This window comes from Peromyscus maniculatus, chromosome 22 (genome assembly GCF_049852395.1).
Source record: "Peromyscus maniculatus bairdii isolate BWxNUB_F1_BW_parent chromosome 22, HU_Pman_BW_mat_3.1, whole genome shotgun sequence".
Lineage (NCBI taxonomy): Eukaryota > Metazoa > Chordata > Mammalia > Rodentia > Cricetidae > Peromyscus > Peromyscus maniculatus.
Genome location: NC_134873.1, coordinates 481397 through 506599, shown reverse-complemented (window position 1 = coordinate 506599; position 25203 = coordinate 481397). Strand labels below are relative to the sequence as shown.

At 43.4% G+C, this 25203-nt stretch overlaps 1 protein-coding gene, 1 long non-coding RNA gene and 1 pseudogene across 2 annotated transcripts in view; 1 reads left to right on the top strand and 2 right to left on the bottom strand.

Annotated features, from left to right (window-relative positions):
* The window catches only part of LOC143270139 (uncharacterized), a 41812-nt gene extending 40235 nt beyond the window's left edge, over positions 1 to 1577 (bottom strand). Inside the window, exon 1 of the long non-coding RNA XR_013047107.1 lies at positions 1422 to 1577. This is a non-coding gene — a long non-coding RNA (uncharacterized LOC143270139). The remainder of the gene's footprint in view (positions 1 to 1421) is intronic.
* Positions 1 to 25203, bottom strand: part of LOC143270293 (uncharacterized) — a 539180-nt gene that overhangs the window by 324322 nt on the left and 189655 nt on the right. The window lies entirely within an intron of this gene.
* LOC143270135 (excitatory amino acid transporter 4-like) lies at positions 972 to 23720 on the top strand (annotated as a pseudogene).

The following is a 25203-nucleotide window of genomic DNA, read 5'->3' as shown; positions in this document are numbered from 1 at the left end:
AGTTGCAGGATGCAGGGCATGGAAAGCCTAGTCAGGCAACTTGTCTTTTGGAAGCAGGTGGAGAACTCAGACAGATACAGAGGGCAGCCATCTTAGAAGACAGCCACGTGGGTAGTGGCATCCAAACAATGCTGGAACAGTTCAACATGGTGGTGCATGCCTGCAATCCCAGCTACTTGGGAAGCTGAGGGGATCAGTACTGAGAACTGAACTTGGAGCCTTGAACATAGTAGGCAAGTACTCTACCACTGAGCTATATAGTCTGTCCCTCTTTAAATGAGAAATTTATTTTCGGTTTTGGTGTGTGTGTGTGTGTGTGTGTGTGTGTGTGTGTGTGTGTGTGTGTGTTTGTACATGTGAGTGCAGGTGCCAATGAGGCCAGCAGGGCGCATAGCAGTTCTGAGCTGCCTGATGTGGGTGCTGGGAATGGAACTCTGGTCCTCTACAGAAGCAATATGCACCCTCAATCACTGAGCCATCTCCCACCCCTTGCCCAGTAGCTCTCTTTTTAACTTTTTATTTTAAGACAGGGTTCTACTAAGTTGCAGGTGCTGGACTTGATCTTGTAAACAGCCTTCCACCACCATCCTCTAGAGTAGCTGATATTACAGGGCTGTCAACGGCTGGGTCAAAAGCCACGGTTTCTAAGCTGTTTGGTAACTTCCAAATGTTTGGCTGCTAAACAGATTGGCAGGTTTTATATTTATGAGCATTTTATTTAATTCATGAAAAACACATCATCCCGTTTTGGTTATCTTAGCAAATAAAGTAAGTTAATAAGAAAAAATAAATACGGACACAGGTAAAAAAAAGGGGGGGGGCACAAAGTCTGAGGTCTCACCCCAAAAGAGGGTCATGAACCTCCAGCTGGGACTAGAAGTGTCATCATTTCTTTCCCAGTGACCCCTCCCTTACAGCATTACTGTCCTGGTCACGCACACTGGGCAGCCATATTAGTTGCTTACCACTGTTTCCCAGGCACCTGCTGATTTTGTCCTTGTGAAAAGTCGACTATGGGCGTCTTAGGGCTGGACACCCAACTACTGTGGATAGGGGGACTAGCCTAAAGTGCCCTTTCAAGAGCTCTTATGCAATGGGTATTCAGCAAAGGCCTGGCACTTTAGTTTGAGAGCTGCAGCAGCTCCCAGTTGCTTGAGATGATCTCAGTGAAGGAGGCTGGAGGCAGAAAACCTGAAAGGTGTGCAGTATTTTGTGTGTTTTGTTTGTGTGTGTGTGTTTGTTTGTTTGTTTTTCTACCCTGTCTCTAACCACCCTCTCTAGTGTTTGGGTCCGAAGACCTTAACCTTTTGCTGCTGGGATTAAAAACTGTATCTCATCCAGGGCAGGCTCTCAGTAGTCTCCACATGGGCATCGCCCCTCCCCTGACTTCTGAGCTGCAAGTGCCTGCCCCTCCACCTTACCTTCTCCTTTCCTGGAATCCTCCCTCACCAGACCTGGTCTCCTCTGTCCCCAGAGAGAGGTGATGAGCAGCCATGGCAACAGTCTGTTCCTGAGGCAGAGCAGCCAGCACCTGGGTGGTGTGGGCTCTCCTGGTGACCTCAGGACAGTTGGCAGCAGAGAGCACTGCGCATGCGCATGCGCCTGCAGTCCATGATCAGAGAGCATGTGTGGCGCTTTCTGTGCAGAAATGCCTTCATCTTGCTCACAGTCAGCGCTGTGATCATTGGTGAGCTCTGCTTCTGGGAGGCGGGACTTCTATTAATTACCCACCCTCTCTGGTGCACTCATCGCACAATCCCTTAGCCCATCAGAGGACTCAGGTAGAGAGGGCACATACATGCACAAAAACAGCTGTATGAACACGATGTGATGTCACATGTGTGGGTATGGGCATCCGCAAGTACACTCAACAGACATGCACTTTACGACTACACACAGAGAAGGATAAATATATCTTACATATGAATATATCTTACATATCTTAATTGAGAAGTGCAGTCACATAAACTGTGCTAACGTTCATAAAAATATGCAGCTATCCATCATACCCTTAAGAGATTGGTTCTGCAAACACTACCCCATTTTATTTAAGGAACTTGATTGTCTATTGGTTTGGATGTCCACAAGCATTTGTTATCTGTGGATGCTCAAGTCCCTTAAATAAAATGGGGTAGTGTTTGCCAGATCTGTGGCTATCTTGGTCTCTAGGTTATTTGTAACACCCAAAGCAATGTAACTGCTAGGTAAATAGTTGTTATACTGTATTGTCTAGGAAATATTGATAAGAGAAAAAAATCTCTACACGTTCAACAGACACAACTTAAGGAATTATGAGGTTGTATAAAATAATGGGTTCCTCATGACATCTTCATATCTGTATACAATGTGCTTTGATCATATTCTTTTTCCTTTACCCCCTCTTACCTAGTCACCCTCTGCTGGTTCCTTTTCTCTCCCCAAATAGCCCCTTTTCTGCTTTCCACAGATAATTTCCCCTTAAAAATTTCCATGTGTACTTGATTATTTAGACAGTGTGGATTCCAAGGGTACCACAGCCAGCTGTCTTGGACTTTGTGAATACTTTCACACACTCATCTATGCATTTACATCTACATGCTTAGAAGCCCAATTTCATATGCACTTCCATATTTGAAAGTGGTAGCATAGAGCTGGAGTGATGATTCAGTGGTTAAGAGCACTGGTTGTTCTTCCAGAGGTACTGAGTTCAATTCCCACATAGTGGCTCACAACCATCTGTAATGAGGTCCGGTACCTTCTTCTGGCCCACAGGAGAACACTGTATGCATAATCTGAAAAAAAAAAGAAAATGATAACACAGACAAAAGAGTCATACTTATAGACACACCCAAGAAATGCATGTGCATATCTTTATATATGATCCAATGTACATATGAATGTGCACACACACCTATGCACACACAAATGCATACAATGCACACACACATATATATATATATATATATATATATATATATATATATCCATGTGCACACAACTACATGCACACATTCATTCACACAAATCCTCATCATGCACACACATATATATGCCCATGCTCACACAAATGTACACATACTTACACACATGCACATACATACCCATATATACATCTTTTTATACATGCCCATTCATTCACAAACACCCACATTTGTCTATAACACAAGCACACACACACACATACACATACCCATGCACAAATGTATCCATGCACACACAAATCCATGTAATACCCATGTACACAAATGCACCTCCTAGAATAGTCACTGCTCACCTTACTATACTCTTTTAGAGATGGATGGACAGTGCTTGGGGTTGAGATTCATAGTTCATTCCATGAACTTTTCCTGGCATTGCCTTGTGCCCACACCAGCTCTTCTACCACCAGATCAAGTACTTCTCTTTTCCTGGTGAGCTGCTCATGAGGATGCTGCAGATGCTGGTGCTCCCCCTCATCGTCTCCAGCCTTGTCCCAGGTGAGACCCCAAGCCACTGTGCATCTACAGGACCCATTCCAAGCCCACACTTGAGAAAAGAGCCAGGGCTTCCTCACCAGTGGGGGCCCTTTCCAAACACATCAACTCAAGCTGTGCCCAGATCTTGCTTCAGTCTTGCTGTCACAGGATCCTTGTGTCCCAATAACTTCCTTGTACTTGTTGTTGAAGGTAAAATCCCATCCTGCCAGAGCTCTGGTCTCTCCAGGGGGGGAAGAAAGGCTTTGGAGGGTCAGGGGAGTTAGCTTGGATATGGGGTAGATGATAAATGGAATGTGGTTGAACATGGAGGAAGTGAGTGGGATGGAGGTGCCAGGATGGAGGGTGGAGGAAGGAAAGGAGCTTTGATGTGTTATGTAGCACCTTTTCTTCTGGATAGTAGTTGTTTTTGCTTCAGGGCCATCGGATCTTCATTTTATGGTTCACCTTTGATGCTGGAGTAGAAGAGCATGTATAGGCAATATGTCGGCAAGTGTGCATGGCTGTTGCCCTGGTTTCATTTATGTTGTTACAATAAAATATTTGACACAAAACAACTTAGGGGAGAAAGGGTTTATTTTAGCTCACAGTTCCAGGTTAGAGTCTATCACTCAGGGAAGACAACATAGGAACTTGAAGCAGTTCATCATAACCCATCCACAACCAAGAGCAGAGAGAAAATAAATGGACACATGCTTATTTGTATCAAGTTACATCTCTACATGTATACAGTCCAGAATCCCTTTCCTAGGGAATGGTGCTACACACAATGATTGTCCTTCCTCCTTCAATGTAATCTGGACCCCCCAGTCATGCCACAGGTCCACCTGATTTATAAAATTCCCCATTGAGCCTCTCTTCCTAGTGGTACTTGCTCGTGTTGAGTTAACAACTAAAACTACTCACCAGAGTTGTGTTTCAATACAACTTTACAAAAGTAAATAGTGCACCAGATTTAGGCCATAGGTGATGTTTAGTAAGCCTTGGGTTTAGGGACAGAAATAATGATCAAGGCTGGTTTCTTAGGTTGGGCTTCTTTGAAGCCAAGCCTGACATGTAGATCTGGTCACCAGAAACTCACCAAGGGAGAAACACATGAAGAAGTGAAGATAGAAGGACAGGATGGGAAAGGAAGCTAAGCAAAGGCATGTTTTCAGAAGAAGGCTGGTGTCTCAGTGTGCTCCCACTGGGCAGGGGCTCTGAAGTGTGAGCAACATCATGGAGGTGTCTCTCACCACCAATTCTGTCTTCATCTGAATCCCTGCACCAGCAATCATTGACTGTTGCAGAACAATGGGACCTTTCTGGAGGAGGAAGCTCCCATTCTGCTGAGGATCACTCTCAGGAGAAAAGTGCAGATTGTTAGTATCTCAAACTCATAGCAACTGGATGGTTGCATGGCCTGGTAAGAGACATATAGGTACAGCATGAACAGTATCCAGGCTAAATGTAGAAAGGGGTGGGTTCAAGTGAAGTGGGAGTTGTGATGGACCCTGGGATGAAGACTTCAATGATTGTGATATTTATGGTGCAGGATAAGGAGAGGGTTGGGTGGAAGTTGAAAGGTTAACTTAGAGTAAAGGGGAGGTACTGTGATTGGTGCAGTTATTTGTAGTAATAAAATGGAGTGGTATGTGTCCATTTGTTTTTAGCCTAAGAATCAAAAACTGAATCATCCCTGGGTTGAACCACCAGTGGATTGGTTTCAAGATCCGTATAAATACCAATACCTGAGGATGCTGAAGCCCTTTCTGTAAATTGATGTAGTGTTTGCAGATGACCTATGCCTCTCCTCTCGTGTTCTTTCAGATCATCTCTAGGTGGTGGGTATACACTGTACACTGTAAAACTTTATTTCAAAGTGACACAAAACTTTTATTTACTTTTATATACTTATTTTGTTATTATTATTTAATCATGTGTCTATGTGGGTATGTACACATGAATGCATGTGCCCATGGAGGTCAGAAATGGGCATCAGATACCCTGGAGCTGGAATTACAAGTGGTAGTGAGCCACAGAATATTTGTGTTGATACTGGAATTTGGGTTCCCTGTAAGAGCAGTATGTGTTCTTAATACCGAGTAATCTTACCAGCTCCCTTTATTAACTTAATAAACTATAATCAAATTATATTTTGCCTGATAATATATTTATTTGTGATAGCATAAAATTTGTTGTGTAGATAACTCTCAGCATTAGAAGGTGAACCATGTTTTTTGTGGACATCTTCAGTTAAGGGATGTGCAATGAGTTTGAGCTGATGGTATGGAATGGGTGGACCAGATGGAGGCTAAAAGGAATGGGTGCTGTTGCACGAACTGCATTATCTCTTTTCTAGGTATGGCATCCCTGGACAACAAGGCAACAGGGAGGATGGGAATGCGGGCAGCTGTGCACTACATGGTGACCACAGTCATTGTGGTTTTCACTGGGATCCTAATGGTCACCATCATCCATCTTGGGAAAGGCTCCAAGGAGGGGCTGCACCATGAGAGTCAAATTCAGACTGTCCCAACAGCTCATGCATTCATGGACCTGGTCAGGTGACATTCTCATTTTGTTGGGACTTCCAGATATGCATGCAGCAATTCTTTTCTATGAGAGACTACAGGAAAAGGTAGATCTAGTTTGGAAAAGGAAGCAACTATTGGTTGCCATTTCTGCCCTGGATCCTTGCATATCCTTAAGAAAGCTAAGTCTAGGTCTGATCTTTGAGCTCTGAGGCTGGAGAGGACACTGTTGTAGTATCCCAGGACGGAGTAAGAGGAGCTGCTGCTGTTCAATAGGTGTTCATAACCTCTTTGGTGAGCAAATGATTCTCTTTTTTTTTCTGGAGCTGAGGACTGAACCCAGGGTCTTTCACTTGCTAGGCAAGTGATCTACCACTGAGCTAAAACCCCAACCCGTGCAAATGATTCTCTTAGTCCAATAAGATTTTGCCTGTCAGAAGTAATGTCAAATCCAGTCATACTGTTCCTATGGTACTGACTTGGCACCGGAAGAGTTTAGGAACTCTTACGGTGTTCTCTGCTGCTATTATACACTAGCTGAGGTCCAATGAGATGGCTTAGTGAATAAACGTATTTGCTGCCAAGCCTGACCACCCGAGTTCAATCCTCTGGACCATCCTCATGGTGGAAGGAGAGAACAGAGTCCTGTAAGTTGTCCTCCCAACTCCATGTACATGCTGTGGCATATGTGTACACACACACACACACACACACACACACACACACACACAAACACACACACACACACACACACACACACACACACACACACACACACACACACACACGCCTAAATAAATAAAAGCTAGGGCCAGTGAAATGATTTAGTGGGTAAAGACACTTATCACCATGCCTGACAACCTGACAGGATCCACATGGTGGAATGAGAGAACCGACTCCTACAAGTTGTCTACCTTTTATCTGTATACCATGGCACTGTGCCTCCGAATAAGTGTATTAAAATTTAAATGAAAAGTATACTTGAAACTGAGTTAGTTGTAAAATGAAAACAAAAGCAAAGAACCAAAAGACAAAGGTTTATTTAGCTCATGTTCAGGGATCTAGGATGCCCAACAACTTTGCACCAGCATCTAGTGAGGATCTTCTAGCTGCATCATAACACGGCAGAGAGCACAAGATGGTTATCAAGAGCAAGCATATCAAAAACAAGGCCACTTCCTATTACTCTGTAAACTTCTTTAGTCCAAGGCTCCACCATCAACTTTATGGCACTCAGATTCCATGGCTTTGGGTGGGGCCTAATTATAATCAATCCATGGTAAGTTACATCTGCAACTCTGAGCAGCTCTATGGGTCTGGGCGATCTCCTCTGGCCTTTGGTTACCTCCTGTGGAAGCTAGAGATGTTTACAGTGTTTACTTCTAGGGTCATTGCAGGGTTTATGTCAGATGATGAAGGGCAGGTACTTTGCTCAACCCTGGGCCCACACCATGCATTTCTATATTGTCTGCTGCTACGGTTGCCATGGTTATCAGTGCAGGAATGCCCTTTGGCTCACTCCCAAACTCTAACCACTTTCCCTTCTCTGATGTTTTTGTGCAGAAATATGTTTCCACCTAACTTGTGGAGGCCTGCTTCAAACAGGTTAGGAGAAGCACATGGTTTAATGAAGGAGGGATGGAGGGTGGAGGGAGCTTACTTCCCAAGGAGAAGGGTGGGAAGAAGGGCCTGAGTGGGGGGACCTTGGGGACGATTCTGGGAGAATATGTGTACCACACATGGCTATGTTGGTGATGCAAAGGGTGGCCAGGTTATGGAATTCATGGAGGCTAGGATGCTGGGGTCGAGGTTCTGAGACTTCTGATCACAGATGTGCTAAAATCTGTCTGAGCATGAGCTTGGGGTTCATAGTAGAAAAGCAGACACAGGCAACATGTGAAGAGGACTTACACTTTCCTGTAAAACTATATTTACAGAAGCAAGTAGTGGACTGAATTTGGCCAGCAGGGGGCGCATAGCAACCTTTTCACTGAAGGCTAGACATAAAGATGTAGACTATATATCCATTTTCTATGCTTGGTTTTTAACATCCTCACTATTTGGTTACTCATTTCTTTTCTTTGGTGAAGAGGATGAAAGCCAGGACTTGTTTATATTAGGCAAATGCCAGTTACTAATTTCTTTTTTTATTATCATTATCGTTATATTTTCAGTGTGTGGTGTGTGTGTGTGTGTGTGTGTGTGTGTGTGTGTGTGTGTGTGTGTGTTCGTGCAAATGAGATGTATGGAACACAGGGCCTCACAGGCCTAACTCCAGTTTTTTTATATTTTTTTTTGTGATATTTATGAAAGAGCTAACCACCATACTGAATCTGGTATCAATTTCTCTGCATTTCAGTTTAAGATGCAGTACAGCACACGAGTGGTAACCAGGATGACTGTAAGGACAGAGAATGGGTCAGAACTGGGGGCCTCCATGTCTCCCCCATCCTCAGTGGAGAATGAAACCAGCATCCTGGAAAATGTCACCCAAGCCTTGGGCACCCTGCAGGAGGTGATAAACTTTGAGGAGACTGTGCCTGTGCCTGGTTCAGCCAGTGGCATCAATACCTTGGGCCTTGTGGTCTTCTCTTGGCCTTCGGGTTGGTCATTGGTGGCATGAAGCACAAAGGCCATGTCCTGAGGGACTTCTTTGACAGCCTCAATGAGGCTATTATGAGGCTGGTGGGCATCAGCATCTGGTGAGTAGTTGGTGGGTGCATGTGCCTGGGTGAGGCAGTGGTGGTGGTTCCTGGGGGTGACGGTGACCAGGCTGATGGGACTGTTGGAGACATTTGGCCCCTCATTCATCTGTGTGTTAGTTAATTTAATCATCAAATCATCAGTTCATTCATATCTTTCTGTAGTGAGTTATTCAGCAGTTCATAACTCCATTAATCTATTTACTCACTCACTCATTTGTGCATTCACTCTGTGATTCATTCACTCATTCATCTATGTTCATCCTCCCACACATTGGGTCACCCACTTTCCTCCCATTTTTGTGTAATAAAAATATGTTCTTAGATAATTTCATACATGTATAAAAAGTGTCTTGATAATACCCATATTCCCATTCTCCCTCGACTTCTCTCAGACTCTCATGTTCCCCTTCCAACTCTATATCATCATATGCATGTATTTGTATATATCTCCCATTGATTCCAATGAGAACTGTCTGTGTGAACATGGATGAGGGCATGGCCACTGATTTGGGCAACCTACAGGATGCCTCATCCAGGAAAAATTTTGGCTTTCCATTCCCCAGAAGCCATTAACTCTCAAAATAGTTTCTCAGCTAGGAGCAGGGCTTGTGAGTCTCTCCTCAGTCCATGTTGGAATATTGACTGGCTTGATCCTGTGTCAATTTGTGCAGACAACTACAGTTGCTGTGAGGTCATTGTGCTGTTTTTGAGACAGGTCTTACTATGTAGCCCGGGATTGTCTGGAACCTGCCAACCTTTTCTGTCAGCCTCCTGATTAGTGGGATTACAGGCATGCACCACCACATTTCTGCATTTGTTAATTCAATCATCAACTCACTGATTCACTTCCTCATTCTTTTCTGCAGTGATTCAATTCAGTAACTTTTTCTTTCATTCATTCCCTCATCTATTTCTTGTATTCACTCATTCATTCTCATTTTTCTAGCACTGGCCCACTCACTTATCTTCTTTTAAAGTCTTTTTCTATTTATCAGTTAAATAATTTCTTCATGTATCTATTCACTGATAAATATGTTCATTAGTTAAATTACTTCACAATTATCACTCTATTACATTTATCTATCTATCTATCTATCTATCTATCTATCTATCTATCTCTCTATCTATCTATCTATCTATTGTGTCAGAGTACATGTGTATGGATATGCAAACCATAGCATGCATGTGGACATAGAGGATAAAGTTGTGAGAGTTAGTGCTCTCTTCCTACCATGTGGATTTCAGGATCCAACTCAGGCCTTCAGGCTTGGCACAACGTATCTTTACCTGGGGAGCCATCTTTCTGGCCCCTGTAATTATTTTTAAGTGCTAGGGTTGAACCAAGGCCTTATGTCTACTAGATAATCAATCACTCTACCACTGAGCTGTACCTTCAGTTTCCTAAATAATAATCTTTTTTCCCTGGTGCTCAGGATGGAACCTAGGGCCTTGAGTAAGCTAGGCAATAACTGTGACACTGAGCTGTAGTATTAACACCATTAGTTAAGACATTGACTGCATTTGTGTATTTACTCACCCAAACCAGCACACTTGGATTCACTCCCAAACCTGTTGATTTATGTATGCATTTGCCATTTTCTCATTTACTCCCTCAGATATTCCATTTATCTCTTCACTTTCATACTTACTCATGCCCTGTTTTATTTTCCTTTCTACATTTGGGTATGGTGTGATGTGCATGCGAATGTATGTTATTTTTGAATGAGTGGGGGGAAGTATGTGTGTGGTGGCCCAAGGGCATGTTGGGTATCATTTTCCATAGCTCTTATACCATGGCAACTCTTATAAAGGAAAAAATTTAATTAGGGCTGGTTTCCATAGCTCTTATTCATTAAGGAAGGATCCCTCAGTCAAATCTGGAGCTCAAGGAAGTGGCTCATCTTGCTAGCCAAATTGACCTGACTCCCCTTCTGAGGCTGGGTTGGCCTAGCCTATCAAGCATTACATAGGTTTTGGAGGGTCTACACTCTGGTCCTCATGCTTACATGATAAGTGTTTTAACCACTACTCCATCTTCCAACACCCATGTCCCCTTTTCACATTAATTTTTTTCAAAATTATTTCACTCTTCACTAGCTCATTCGTCTAGCAGACAGTTTCCCAGGCTTGAGACACAGTGATACACTGAAGTCATACTTTATCTTGAAGAAGTTTGTAAAATCCATGGGGAGACAGATGTAGACCACTATGTGTAACACAAAGCCATAGGTGCCATAGCAAAGCTCCAGCAGTGGTGGATGGACCCATATGCAGTGGATGCTCCCTGGGAAGATGAGGAGTGAGCCATACATCTGGGCTTGAAAGGAGAGTAAGAACCTAACTAGATGTGAAGAGGAGAGAGGTACATCACCAACAAGGGAGAGAACAGGCAAAGCCTGAGAAACGCCGAGTGACTGGACAAGAAGGACTCTAGTTTCATTTTGGTTGCTGTGATAAAATTCTGACATAAAGAGCAAATGATTATTTATAGCCTCACATTTCTAGGTTACAGTCCATTATTATAGAGAAGACAAAACAGGAACTTCAAACATCACATCACAGTGAAGAGTAGAGAGAATCAACACATGAATCCCTGCTTGCTTGCTTGCTTGCTTAGTTTCAGCCAGCTTCTTCTATTATTACGCAGTCCAGGGCCAAGCCCATTAAATAGTGCTGCCCACAGTGGACTATCTCTTTCTACAACAATTTGCAATTAAGAGAGTCTCCCAAGCACATTCCCATAAGCCAACCTACTCTAGATAATTCCTCATTGAAACTGTCTTCTCAGGTGATTTTAGGTTGTGTCAAGTTGAAACTTCAAACTAACTAGCACAAAAAGCAATTTGTGGAAATTTAGAAGGCCAGAGATAGGGGATGTTTTAGTGTCTTGGTTAGGGTTTCTATAGCTATGAAGAGACACCATGAGCATGGCAACTCTTATAAAGGAAAACATTTAATTAGGGCTGTTTTACAGTTCAGTGATTTAGTTCATTAATTTCATGGTAGGAAGTGTGGTGGCATGCAAGCAGGCATGGTGCTAGAGAAGGAGCAAAGAGTTCTACATCTGGACCTGCAGGCAGCCGAAAGAGAGAAACACACTGGGCCTGGCTCGAGCATCTGAAACATCAAAGCCTGCCCCCAATAACACACTTCCTCCAACAATACCACATGTAGTCCAATGAGGCCATACCTCCCAAAAGTGCCACTCCTTATGAGCCTAGGGGTACCATTTTCATTCAAACTGCCATACTTAGTAATTAATGCCTAAGGACCGAATTCTGAAGGGAATAGTCATCTGGAGTTGAGCTGAAAGGGGCTTGAATGAGAGAATGAGATAAAGATTCCAGAAGGCTCAATGCTGATGTTGTAGGAACTTTTCTGCTTATCAGATGAGCAGTGAGTAACCAATGTGAGGTGGTACATTCATAGAATCCAATTGTATTAATTAGCTTTTCTGTTGCTATGACAAAATGCCCGGGAAAACCAATTTAAAGAGGGAAGGTTTATTTTTGCCTCACAGGTTTGCAGGAAACAGTGCATGGTTGGCTGGCTCCATTGCGTTTGGGCCATGATGGTGAATGGATATAGCCAATGCAGCTGCTAACTTCACTGCATCTAGGAAAAAGAGAGGGAGAGAGGGAGAGACTGCGGAGAAGACATGTCCTTCAAGGGTATACCCCCAATGATCTACTGCCTTTTACGAGGCCTTTCCTATAGTTTGCTCCCAATAGCTCATTCAGCTATGATTCCATCAATTGATAACCCATAGCAGAGATTGGAACTCTCATGAACAGTTAGCTTCTACAGGTCCCACCTCAGAGCACTGGCCTTCAACATATGAGCCTCTGGGGAAATATTTTGGGAGAAAACCCTAACAACAATGCTATTAAAATATTTTATTTTATATATGTGTGTGGATGTGTAAGTGGGTGTGCAGGTGTTTCTGTGGGTACCCATAGAGACCAGAAAGTGGTGCCATATCCCTTGAGCTGGAGTTAGAAGTGTTTTTGAGCTGTCCAGTGTGGATGATGTGTCCAAAATGAGAATTTCATCATTGAACAGCAAGTACTCCTAACCACAGGGCCATTTCCCCTGTGTCCCAGTGCTGGCTTTGATACTCGGGAAAGGTTGGGGTGGAGTTGTGGTTTCATGGTAGGTACTGTCTGGCTCCTTGAATCTATTTGGGCAAAGTTTGGGGAATGCCAGCTCCAGACCTGTGAGGAAGATCATCCTAATACATATGTGCCTTGCCCAGGTATGCACCTGTGGGCATCCTGTTCCTGATTGCTGGGAAGATTCTGGAGGTCAGCTGGGCATGTATACTCTGACTGTCATCATTGGATTGTTCCTCCGTGCTGGTGGTGTTTTGCCCCTCATCTGCCTTCTTGTCACCCATCAGAACCCCCTCCCATTCATTGGGGGCCCGCTACAGGCCCTCATCACAGCCATAGGTACCTCTTCCAGGTATGGCCTTTCCCGGAACTCTCCCTGAGTCCATTCTTCATCTTTCATAGGTTCTTTTAGGTACTCTCCTCTCCACCTCTCCAAACACCTCTTCTGGTTATACAATAGTATTGGGTAACTCTTGAAGCTTTCTACCGGTGGCCTATACTTGGGGATATAGTCTTTGTCTTGTGATGACTCTCATAACCTCCTTGTCTCTTTTGTTTCTCTAGGTTATAAGGAGGAGAGACAGATGCCAGTTCTTTGTTTAAGGTGGTACTGGGGGTGAAACACAAGCTCAGAGAGTCTTGGCTTCTTAGGCTTTCCTCTCCTGTTTGTGCTTTTAGGGGCTTAAAAAGTGATCCTTATCTCTCACCATCCAAATTTAAAACAGCTTGACCAAGTATCCCAACATCCAAACAGATAGGAGAAAATATTTTTTATTGTCCTCATGATGATTGGAGAATGTGCCTTTTGATCTTTGATCTGGGGCTAAATAGGATTGATACTATTGTACATAGAATTAAACCAATCTGATCAGTATGGAGCTAATCAGCCCCTGCTCCCACCTCCAGTGCTGTTTCTGATGCTTGGCAAAGGTTGAAATTGAATTGGGTGCTTTGCAGTAGGCAATGTCTTGTTCTAGGGCCACAGACTTGAGTCCAAGCTTTAAGTTTCATAGCATAAAGCTGACCACACAGGGGTCAGTTCTTGCAGACAACCTGACCCCAAATGAGCTGCCTACTCTTTCTACTAAGTTGCCAGTCAAATGAAAGTATACTCTGTGAAGTAGTTGGGGAGAGCCCTAGCTGCTGTAGATTGGGTTGTTTCTTGTGCAGAAAAACACTCTGTCTTTTACTGTTCTACTTTCATTTCTGTTGCTGTGACAAAATACCCTGATGAAGGGTAGTTTAGTGTGTGAGGAAGAAATTTATTTGGCTTACAATTACAGGTTATAGCCCATTTCTGTGGGGAAATCTAAACAGGAACTTGAGGCAGCTAGTCACATCACACTCAGGCACAGAGAATAAATGCATGTTTGCTGCTTTCTTGCATATGCTCAGCTTGGTTTCTCCACTGTTAAATAGTTCAGGACCCCCTGCCTAGGGAATAGCACCACTCATCGTTGGCTGGGTTTTCTCATATGAATTAGTTAAGACAATCCCACATAGATGATTCCCATAGGATGACCAAACATAGTGACCCATGGAGACTCTCTTCTTAGGTAGTTCCTGGTTCAGTTCTTGATAATTGAAGTTAGCCATCATCGTTAGGCTTCGGTGTGGAAGTCAGCAATCTGGAATAGACTGTCATAAAATCTTGGTGTGAATGGGTCAAGAGACATTCCTCTGGGAATGTCTACCTCTGAGTTCTCTCTGCATTAGGAGTCCCACTCCCCCATGCACAACTGTAATTCCCACTTTCTACTCCTTGCTCACATTCCAACCTGTTCTCCATGTGCTAGAGGGGAGCCCTCCTTTGGCCCTTTGCTGCTACTGCCCTCTCCCCATCCTTCAACTCCCTATTCTCAGCCTCCAGAGCTCTCTTCCCCCAGCTCTGCAACCCTGCCTATCACTTTCTGATGCCTGGAGGAGGGCCTGGATGTGGACTGACCCATCACCAGGTTCCTGCTGCCTGTGGATCCACTGTCAACATGGATGGCACTGTACTCTATGAGGCCTTGGCAGCCATCTTTTTTGCTCAAGTCAACAACTATGAGCTCAACCTGGGCCAGATTACCACAATCAGGTGAGACGATGAATATCAACTGAATAGGACAGGCTGTGTGAACAAGGTCTACTGAGAAATTTCCTGTTTATAGTTGCATCTCATTCCTAACTAAGATATAAAATTATGTATATGCAAATATCAAAAAATCTGAAAAACAGCAAAGCAACATGTGCAATATTTCTGATTTCCAGTATTTTGGATGAAGGATGTAGGATGCTCCACAGCATTTGTATCCATGGGGGATTTTTTACTCATCCATGTTGCTTATTGTCTGCCTATCATACAAGAATGAAAATGTAAACTCTGTGAAGGAAAGTATTTTCTTCGTTGGAAATTTCTTCCATAGACACATCCTGACTTAAGATGGTTTGACTTATGATCTTTCTTTCCCTCCCTCCCTCCCTCCCTCCCTCCCTCCCTCCCTCCCTCCCTCCCTCCCTCCCTCCCTCTCTCCCTCTCTCCCTTTCTCCCTCCCCCTCTCTCTCTGACCTGGCTAATTGGGACTGTAGGCATGTGCCATCATTCCTGGTAATGGAATAATATTTTGGCTTATAAGGATGTGAGTGTGATACATGGTCAGTAGAAACTACACTTCACATTTTTTTCTATTTTGTATGTGTCTCCCTGAGTCTGTGTTCACCTCTTGTGTGAAGGTGTTTTCTAAAATGAGAAGAGGGCTTCAAGTTCCCTGGAACTGGAGTTATAGGCAGCTGCCTGATACGGGTTCCAGGAATAGAGCTTGGGTCCTCTGCAAGAGCTGTAAGTGCTCCTAGCTGCTGAACTATCTCCAGCCACTTGGTTTAAAAGAGCTTAAAAATTACATTTGTGCCTGTGCACCTGCACGTGTGTGTGCTCGTGTGTGTGTGTGTGTGTGTGTGTGTGTGTGTGTGTGTGTGTGTGTCACAGTGCACATGTGGAGGTCTGAGGACCACTCACAGGATTCAGTTTTCCTCTTCTGCTATGCGGGTCCTGGGGACTGAACTCAGTTTGTCAGACTTGGCAGCACAGCATCTTTACCCACTGAGCCATCTCTCAGGGCCCTACACTTCTTTTTCGAATGGAATCTTTTCCTCCACTAGTGATGTGGTGGTTTGTTTTAATTGTACATTTGGCAGAATCTGGATTCACCTGAGGAGATAATCTCAAGAAGGGCCCATTGTCCTTTGGGTATGTTTGTTGGAGATCAACATGGGAAGGTTCAGCCTAAAAGTGGGCAGTACTTCTTCCCTTGATTTGGTTCCCGAGTTGTTTAAAAGTTGAGAGAGACCAGACCCATAGGTATGCACACATTTTCTCTGCTCTTGACTGCGGATGTGTTGTGGCTAACGGCTTCAAGTTCCTTCCTTGACTTCTCTACAATGATGGACTATAACCTGGAATTGTGAGCTAAAATAAAACCCTTTCTCCCAAAGTTTCTTCTGGGCACATTTTCTTAAATCTGAGTAACAGAGGAGAAGCGTAGACAGGCACTGTCCTTGGCTCTTTTCTGTCACAATGAGAAGATAGGCACGTGTCTGCCATTCTCCTGATGAGGCAGGATAGGCTCTGAGTTCATGTCAAGGTATAAAGCTCATGAATGGAGTCTTCTCCCTTGAAGTCCCATTCTTCAATACCAGTCTGAGTATTTGCTCAACCACCATTCTGATAGAGTTGTCCTCTGTGCTAATCATCTCCCCTTGTTCTGTGTGTATGGCTATAGAAGCTAGAAAGGGGTTTCCTCGACTACTGAGGAGAGAGCTGGCATCTCGAGGGCACTACTGCCTTTGCTGGGAAACTCAGGGGCCTTCACAATACATATTACATTTTTTGGGGGGTAATTGGAGTTAATTCTGGAGTTTTAACATAGGCCACCTGTGACCCCATAGATCCTACTTTCAATTTCATATTAATTTGCGGGACTAGAAGTGGAAACAAGGATTTATACCTGCTAGACAGGTATTCTACCACTGACATAGATCGTTAGCTTTTTAATTTTTAAAAAAGATTACCTGAGCAAGAAATGGTCTTCCGTGGGCCAGAGAGATGGCTCAGGAGTTAAGAGAACTTGCTGCTCTTACAGAGGACCTAGTTTTGTTCCCACTACTTACATAACTGATGTTTATCACCCCAATTCCAGGAGACCCAATGCTCTTTTATGGACTCCATGACCACCAGGCACACATGCAGTATACAACATACATGCAGGTAAACATTTATACATATGAGAATAAAAAAACAAAACAAACAACTTAAATCAAGAAAGAAATATGCTTCAAAACCAAGAGGGGCCGGAATGTCCTGGCCTTCAACGTAGTAAGCTCTATGTGCCTTTTTTTTCTTTTATTTTATTTTACAATACAATTCAGTTCTACCTATCAGCCACGGATTCTCTTGTTCTCCCCCCTCCTGCATCCCTCTCCTTCCCCCCAGCCCATCCCCTATTCCCACCTCCTCCAGGGCAAATCCTCCCCAGAGCCCCCAGGACTGAGATCAACCTGGTAGACTCAGTCCAGACAGGTCCCGTCCCCTCCTCCCAGACTGAGCCAAGTGTCCCTGCATAAGTCCGAGGTTTCAAACAGCCAACTCATGCAATGAGCACAGGACCCAGTACCACTGCCTGGATGCCTGCCAAACAGACCAAGCTAATCAACTGTCTCACCTATTCAGAGGGCCTGATCCAGTTGGGGGCCCCTCAGCCTTTGGTTCATAGTTCATGTGTTTCCATTCATTTGGCTATTTGTCCCTGTGCTTTATCCAACCTTGGTTTCAACAATTCTCACTCATATAAACCCTCCTCTTTCTCACTAATTAGAATCCCGGAACTCCACGCGGGGCCTAGCCATGGATCTCTGCATCCAGATCCGTCAGTCGTTGGATGGGGTTTCTGGCACGACTATTAGGGTATTTGGCCATCCCATCACCAGAGTAGGTCAGTTCCGGCTGTCTCTCAACCATTGCCAGCAGTCTATTGTGGGGGTATCTTTGTGGATTTCTTTGGGCCTCTCTAGCACTTTGTTTCTTCCTATTCTCATGTGGTCTTCATTTACCATGGTCTCTTACTCCTTGTTTTCCCTCTCTGTTCTTGATTCAGGTGGGATCTCCCATTCCCACAGGCTCTCTTTCCTTTGACCCTTTCCCTTCATCACTCCCACTCATGTCCAGGTTGTTCATTTAGATCTCAGCCATTTCTCTGTAATTGGGTGATTCTCGTGTCTTTCTTAGGGCCCTGTTTTCCAGGTAGCCTCCCTGGTGATGTAAGCAGCAGTCCAGTCATCCTTGTTCCACATTTAGGATCCTCCTATGAGTGAGTACATACCATATTTGTCTTTCTGAGTCTGGGTTACCTCACTCAGGATGATTTTTTTCTAGATCCATCAATTTGCCTGCAAACCTCAGGATGTCATTTTTTTTCTCTGCTGAGTAGTATTCCATTGTGTATATGTGCCACAATTTATTTATCCATTCTTTAGTTGAAGTACACCTAGGTTATGTCCAGGTTCTGGCTATTACAACAATGCTGATATGAAAATAGATGAGTAGGTGCTCTTGTGGTATGACTGAGCATTTCTTGGGTATATGCCCAAGAGTGGTATAGCTGGATCTTGGGGGAGATTGATTCCCAATTTTCTAAGAAAGTGCCATATTGATTTCCAAAGTGGTTGTACAAGCTTGCATTCCCACCAGCAGTGTAGGAGAGTTCCACTAGTTCCACATCCTCTCCAACATAAGGTGTCTTCAGTGTTTTTGATCTTAGCCATTCTGACAGGCGTAAGGTGGTATCTCAGAGTTGTTTTGATTTGCATTTCTCTGATGATTAGGGATGTTGAGCATTTCTTTAAATGTCTTTCAGCCATTTGAGATTCCTCTGTTGAGAATTCTCTGTTTAGTTCTATAGACCATTTCTTAATTGGACTGTTGGTTGTTTGGATGCCTAATTTCTTGAGTTCCTTATATATTCTGGATATCAGTGCTCTGTCAGATGTGGGGTTGGTTAAGACCTTTTCCCATTCTGTAGGCTGTTGCTTTGCTTTGTTGACCGTATCTTTTGCTCTACAAAAGCTTCTCAGTTTCATGAGGTCCCATTGATTGCTTGTTTCTTTCATTGTCTGTTCTACTGGTGTTATATTTAGGAAGTGATCTCCTATGCCAATGTGTTCAAGACTACTTCCTACTTTGTCTTCTAGCAGGTTCAGAGCAGCTGGATTTATGTTGAGGTCCTTGATCCACTTGAACTTAAGTTTTGTGCACGGTGACAGATATGGATCTATTTGCAGCCTTCTACACGTTGATATCCTGTTATGCCAGCACCATTTGTTGAAGGTGCTTTCTTTGTTCCATTGTACACTTTTGGCTTCTTTGTCAAAAATTATATGTTCATAGGTGTGCGGATTAATGTCAGGGTCTTCAATTCGATTCCATTGGTCCACATGTAGGTGTTTGTGCCAATACCAAGCTGTTTTTATTACTGTAGCTCTATAGTAGAGCTTGAAGTCAGGGATCGTGATGCCTCCAGAGGTTGTTTTATTGTACAGGATTATTTTGGCTATCCTGGGTTTTTTGTTTTTCCATATGAAGTTGAGTATTATTTTTTCCAGGTCTGTGAAGAATTGTGTTGATATTTTCATTGGGATTGCATTGAATCTGTAGATTTCTTTTGGTAAAATTGCCATTTTTACTATGTTGGTCCTGCCTATCCATGAGCGTGGGAGATCTTTCCCTGTTCTGACATCTTCTTCAATTTCTTTTTTCAGGGACTTAAAGTTCTTGTCATATAGGTCCTTCACTTGCTTGGTTAGTGTTACCCCAAGGTATTTTATGTCATTTGTGGCTATTGTAAAGGGTGATGTTTCCCTGATTTCCTTCTCAGCTTCTTTGTCCATTGTTTATAGGAGGGATATTGATTTTTTTGAGTTGATCTTGTATCTTCCTATGTTGCTGAAGGTGTTTATAAGGTGTATCAGTTCCTTGGTGGAATTTTTGGCGTCACCTAAGTATACTATCATGTCATCTGCAAATAGGGAAGGCTTGAAATCTTCCTTTCCAATTTGTATCCCCTTAATCTCCTTATGTTGTCTTATTGCTCTGGCTAGAACTTCAAGAATTATATTGAATAAGTATGGGGAAAGCGGACAGACATGACTCGTTCCTGAATTTAGTGGAATTGTGTTGAGTTTCTCTCCATTTGTCTATGGTCATACCACCCTGAATGCACCCTATCTCGTCTGTATTTGCCTTCTTAATAAACAACTCTCCTTTTCCAGCCGCAGCTTTCTTGAATGACAGCTGACAAAAGTTGTGTGTATTTGAAGATGTGTTTCTTGATGATTTGCTACCTGTGCACTCTGCAGATGATCAAAACAGTCAGGCTGATTATTTTATTTGTCTCCTATGGTTTCCTTCCTTCTCCCACACCCTCTTCTGCTGCCTGTTTCTCCTCTCTCCTCTTATTTTCTCATCTCCTCCTTATTTTCCCCTCCCTTCCTCTCTCCTCTCTCCTTTCTTCCCTTCCTTCTCTTTTTCTCTCTCTGTCAGTCCTCCTCTTCTCCTCTCCCTTTCTCGGTTCTCTTTCTCTTTGCTGATAGTGAGAAGAGACTTCAGGTTTATTCTCTTTGAAATACAAACACAGCATCATTAGCCACACCCTCCACACCATACATTAGATTTCCGGAAGCCATTTATGTGGTATCTAGACATCTTGTACCCTTTGAGAGACATTTCCCCAACTCCCAGCCCATCTGCCCAGCATCACGGTTTCTTCTTTTTGCTTCTGTGACTTCAACTTTTTAAATTTAGTTTCACATCCAAAGAGAGTTCATGGAATATTTTTCTTTCTGTGTTGGCTTGGGAATTTAACTTAAGGTGCCCTTCCCTTCCTGATCTTCCAATCTTCTGTTCTCTCTTTCCTCCTGAATTCCCGCAACATCACAGCCACAACTGCTAGTGTAGGAGCACCTGGCATCCCCCAGGCAGGACTGGTCACCATGGTGATTGTGTTCACATCCATCAGCCTGCCCACAGACGACATCATGCTGATCATAGCTGTGGATTGTTTCCTGTGAGTGTGACTTGGCTTTGACCCTGGGCTCTTCTCATAACTTTTATGAAGGATTCTGCAAGGACATGGTTGTAGAATTTGAGGGGTTTAGGGAGGCATTGGGATGGTCTGTTAGTGATGGCTTTGGACTCCAAGCCCATAGATTTATTATCTTTGGGACACAGAGTGAGTAGAATTCTGAAAAGGGGGTCTCCATCTATCAGCCCCTCCCCCACTCCTTGTCAGACCATTTCATACAAAAATCATACAAAAGTGTTCAAATATTTTTTAACTCAAAAATTTTAAACGGTTTTTTCCTTAGTGAAATCTTACTTCTGAAGAATTTTAGAAGTGAAAAGAAAATCCAAGTTACCTGCTGCATTAAATAGTGAAGAATTTTAACTTATACGATCACCTGTGATGATGGACAAAAGAATTTTGGTGGATTTTTGCACTGAACCCTATGAATGCATATGTTCTCTCTCTTCTCTCCTTCCTGTCTTTCCTCTGTTCTTTTTCACTAATTAAATTTGTTCTTTGACAGGTCAGGCATGTATGCAATGCTTTCTGGTTACTTTGCACACTCTCTAACTCCTTCCCACCCGGTCAGCTTTCCTCCCCACAACTCTGCTCCCCACATTCATGTCTTCTGTTTGTGATCCACTGAGCACAGAAGAGCCATTTGTGTGTCTTGCTGTGAGACTGTGCCATGGAGCTTAGTAGGCTTGTGGGAGGGCGCACACCTGAAGACAGTGACTCCTAATCTATAAGAAGGGAGGAGCCACCCCTACCCTGTTCCTCCCCCTCCTCTCTTGCTTTCTTTCCTTCCTCCCTTTGTTTCCTTCCTTCTCCTCCCTCTGTCCTTTTCTTCTCTTCCATTCTCCCTCCCTTTTCTCCACCTGTCTCATTCCCTCCCTTCTTTTCTCCCTCCCTGCCTCCCTCCCTCCCTTCTTTCCTGCCTTCTTTCCTTCCTTCACTCCCTCCCTCCTCCCCCTCTCCCTCTTTCTTTTTTCCTTCTTTCTTTCTCTCCTCTCTCTTTCTTCCTCTTTATACTTCCTACATCACTACCTCCTTTCACCATTTTTTCCCTCTCTCATTTCTTTTCTTATAACATGGAATTTACATAAAATGCCAATTTTCATTCCAATGTAGGTACTGTGAGCAAGACTAAGTCCCATTTGTACAGAAGGACTAAAGTTCCATTTGAACAATCCCAGCCTGCTCCACACCTACATAGATTCATGTCAAACAGTCTGTATCAAACAGTCATATCTAATAGTCTGCACCAGACACTTGTACCTAATAAGCCTACACCAGATGCTCATGTTAAATACTCTGCATCAGATGCTCATGTTTAATACACTGCATCAGATGCTCATGTTTAATAATCAGTGTCAGATGCTCATGTTTAATAATCTGCAACAGATGCTTATGGTGATATTTTATTTGTACTGAAATGTGATTTTATTTGTATGTTAATAAATAAAGTTGCCCAAGAGTCAGAGCTATTAGAGCCATAGCAAAAGCCGGGCAGTAGTGGCACACACCTTTAATCCCAGCACTTGGTAGGCAGAGCTAGGTAGATCTCTGTGTGTTCAAGGATACATCCAGCATTGGAGACACACGCCTTTCATCTCAATACCAACCATAGAAGGCCTGGAGTTCTGTACAGACAGGCAGTGACTAGGAGGTCATGTGGTTGGGTTTACAACCAATGAGAAGGCAGAACAAAAACTCTATAAAAAAAGACAGACATAGGAAGTAGGTCTCTTTTGGAGAGGTAGGACTACTGCGAGAGGAAGGGTAAGGTTTTTAGCTCTTAGCTCTGACCTCTTGACTTTCTTCTTTGCATTGGTTCTGTGTTTCTTATTTAATAAGACTGTTGGTTACATCTACAGATGCTCATGTTTAATACTTTGCATTAGATGCACATGTATAACAGTCTGAATCAGATCCGAATGTCTAACACTCTAGATCAGATTCTAATCTCTAACCATCTACATCAGGCTCTCATATCTAATCATTTTTAGGTTAGTCATATGTAGAAACAAGAATCACAAATTAAAGAAGAGTTCTGAGGATATAAGGAATGATGTTGTTAGGAAGGAAATCTGAGGAAGAGCAGGGCCTGTTCTAGATCATGTGGTTGTGAATTAGCCTGGAAGCCCTTCTAGTCTACTCTGGGTTCTTGAAGGAGCCTTTCACCCCCTCCCATTAATCTATTTTTCCTTCACCAGTGACTGGCTGCATACTATGACCAATGTACTGGGAGACTCAATTGAAGTGGCCGTCATTGAGCATTTGTACCAACAGGAGCTGGAGCTGAACAAGGCTGAGCTGACCCTTCCCAGCCTGGGGAAGCCCTACAAGTCACTCATGGCACAAGAAAAGGGGGCATCAAGGGGTCGGGGAGGTAATGAGAGTGTCATGTGAGAAGCTTCCAGCTCCGCCCAGGGAGGAGAGAAGGGACTGGGAGGGGGGTCCTGGGGACAATTTGTTGCCTAACTGACTGTGGGCTGAACATACATGTTCTGTGTGGTTTCTCGAGGGGCTGCTGAGATAAAAGAGAAGGAATGAAAGGTCTCCAAGGTGTACTCATCACTGTTGCATTTGTGTGCTTCAAATGCAAGAACAACCTAAGGGAGGGAAGAATTACTTGGGATATGGTTCTAAAGGGCTTTAGTTCTCTATAGTGGGAAGGCATGGAAGAGCAGAGCAGCTCACTTCATGGTGGTCAGTAAACAGAGACATGAGAAATGGGAAGTTACTAGGACGGGACACAGCTCTCCAAGACACACTACTTGTGACTACTTCCTTCAACTATCCCCTGCCTCCTCCTTTTGACCACTTTCCAATACAGCCGTCATAGTAGGAACCGTCAAGGGACTGATGCATTCATTAGGTTAGGGTCCTCATGATGGAATTATCTCTGAAAATGTGCTCACAGACACACAGAGGTGTGCTGTATACATTTTCTAGGTACTTGTTTCAGTCCAGTCAAGTTGACAAAGACAGTCTGTTATCACAAAGGTCTCTCTCTGTCCATTTCTGATTATGGTGAGAACTTGAAGGATGGTGTGAGGATTTGGAATTAGGGGAAGGGAAATCTTCAAATTCAATAAGAAAGATCAACTGACATTCTTTTGTTGTGTGTTCAAGACAGGGTTTCTCCATGTAGTTCTAGTGCCTGTCCTGGATCTCGCTCTGTGGACCAGGCTTGCCCCGAACTCACAGAGATCTGTCTGGCTCTGCCTCCAGAGTGTTGGGATTAAAGGCGTGAACCACCACCACCTGGCTCAACTCACATTCTTTGTGTTCTCCAGGAGAGGTTGAACTGACAAGAAAAATACCTATTATTTCTTGTGATTAAGTGATCTGTGGCTTTTGTGTTGAGGTCCCAAAGACCACCTTCAGATTTAATGATTCTTAATAAGACACACAAAACTCCAGAAAGCCATTCTCCTCTCAGATATGGTTCATTATGTGAAGGGCACTGATTGAAATGAACAAAGGCAAACTCGTTGGGACTGGGCTGTGCCAGACCAGATGTGCTCTCAGCTTTTGAGCCCTCGCTCCAGCTACTATTTTATTTTTAAGATTTAAAAAATTTCATTCTTCAAGAATTTTGTATATTTATTCAATGTATCTTGAACATAACCACTCTCTACTCCCCTTCCAATCCTTCTTAGAACTACCCCTACAAAACCCCTTCTCAAGATCTTGTCCTCTTTTCGCATCCCACTCTGTCCAATCAATGCTTTCTTGGGTGCATTGATTTGGGATGTTCCACTGGATCATAGTCAACCTGCCAGGTGCCAATTTCCTGAAAAACACTGACCTCCCATGTCACCAGCATTCAGATGCTAGGCTTTTCAGCTAGGGATGAGGCCACGAGTCTCTCTTCCATATATGCTGGAATTTGACTGGATTGATGTTGTACAGGTATTGTGCAAACAACCACAATGTCTTTCAGCCATTTGAAATACTTCTATTGAGAATTTCTGTTTAGCTCTGTAGCCCATTTTTAAATTAGATTATTTGATATTTTGCTGGCTAGTTTCTTGAGTTCTGTATATATTTTGGAGATCAGCCCTCTGTCAGATGTGGGGTTGGTATAGATCTTTTCCCATTCTGTAGGTGCCTTTTATCTTATTGTCTATGTCCTTTGCCTTACAGAAGCTTCTCAGTTTCAGGAAGTCCTATTTATTAATTGTTGCTCTCAGTGTCTGTGCTACTGGTGTTATATTTAGGAAGTTGTCTGTAGCAGAATCTTAAAGGGTCTTATTAATAAAAAACAAACTTGAGGCCAGTTATTGGGTGAATGCTGGATGCCAGAGAAGCAGAAC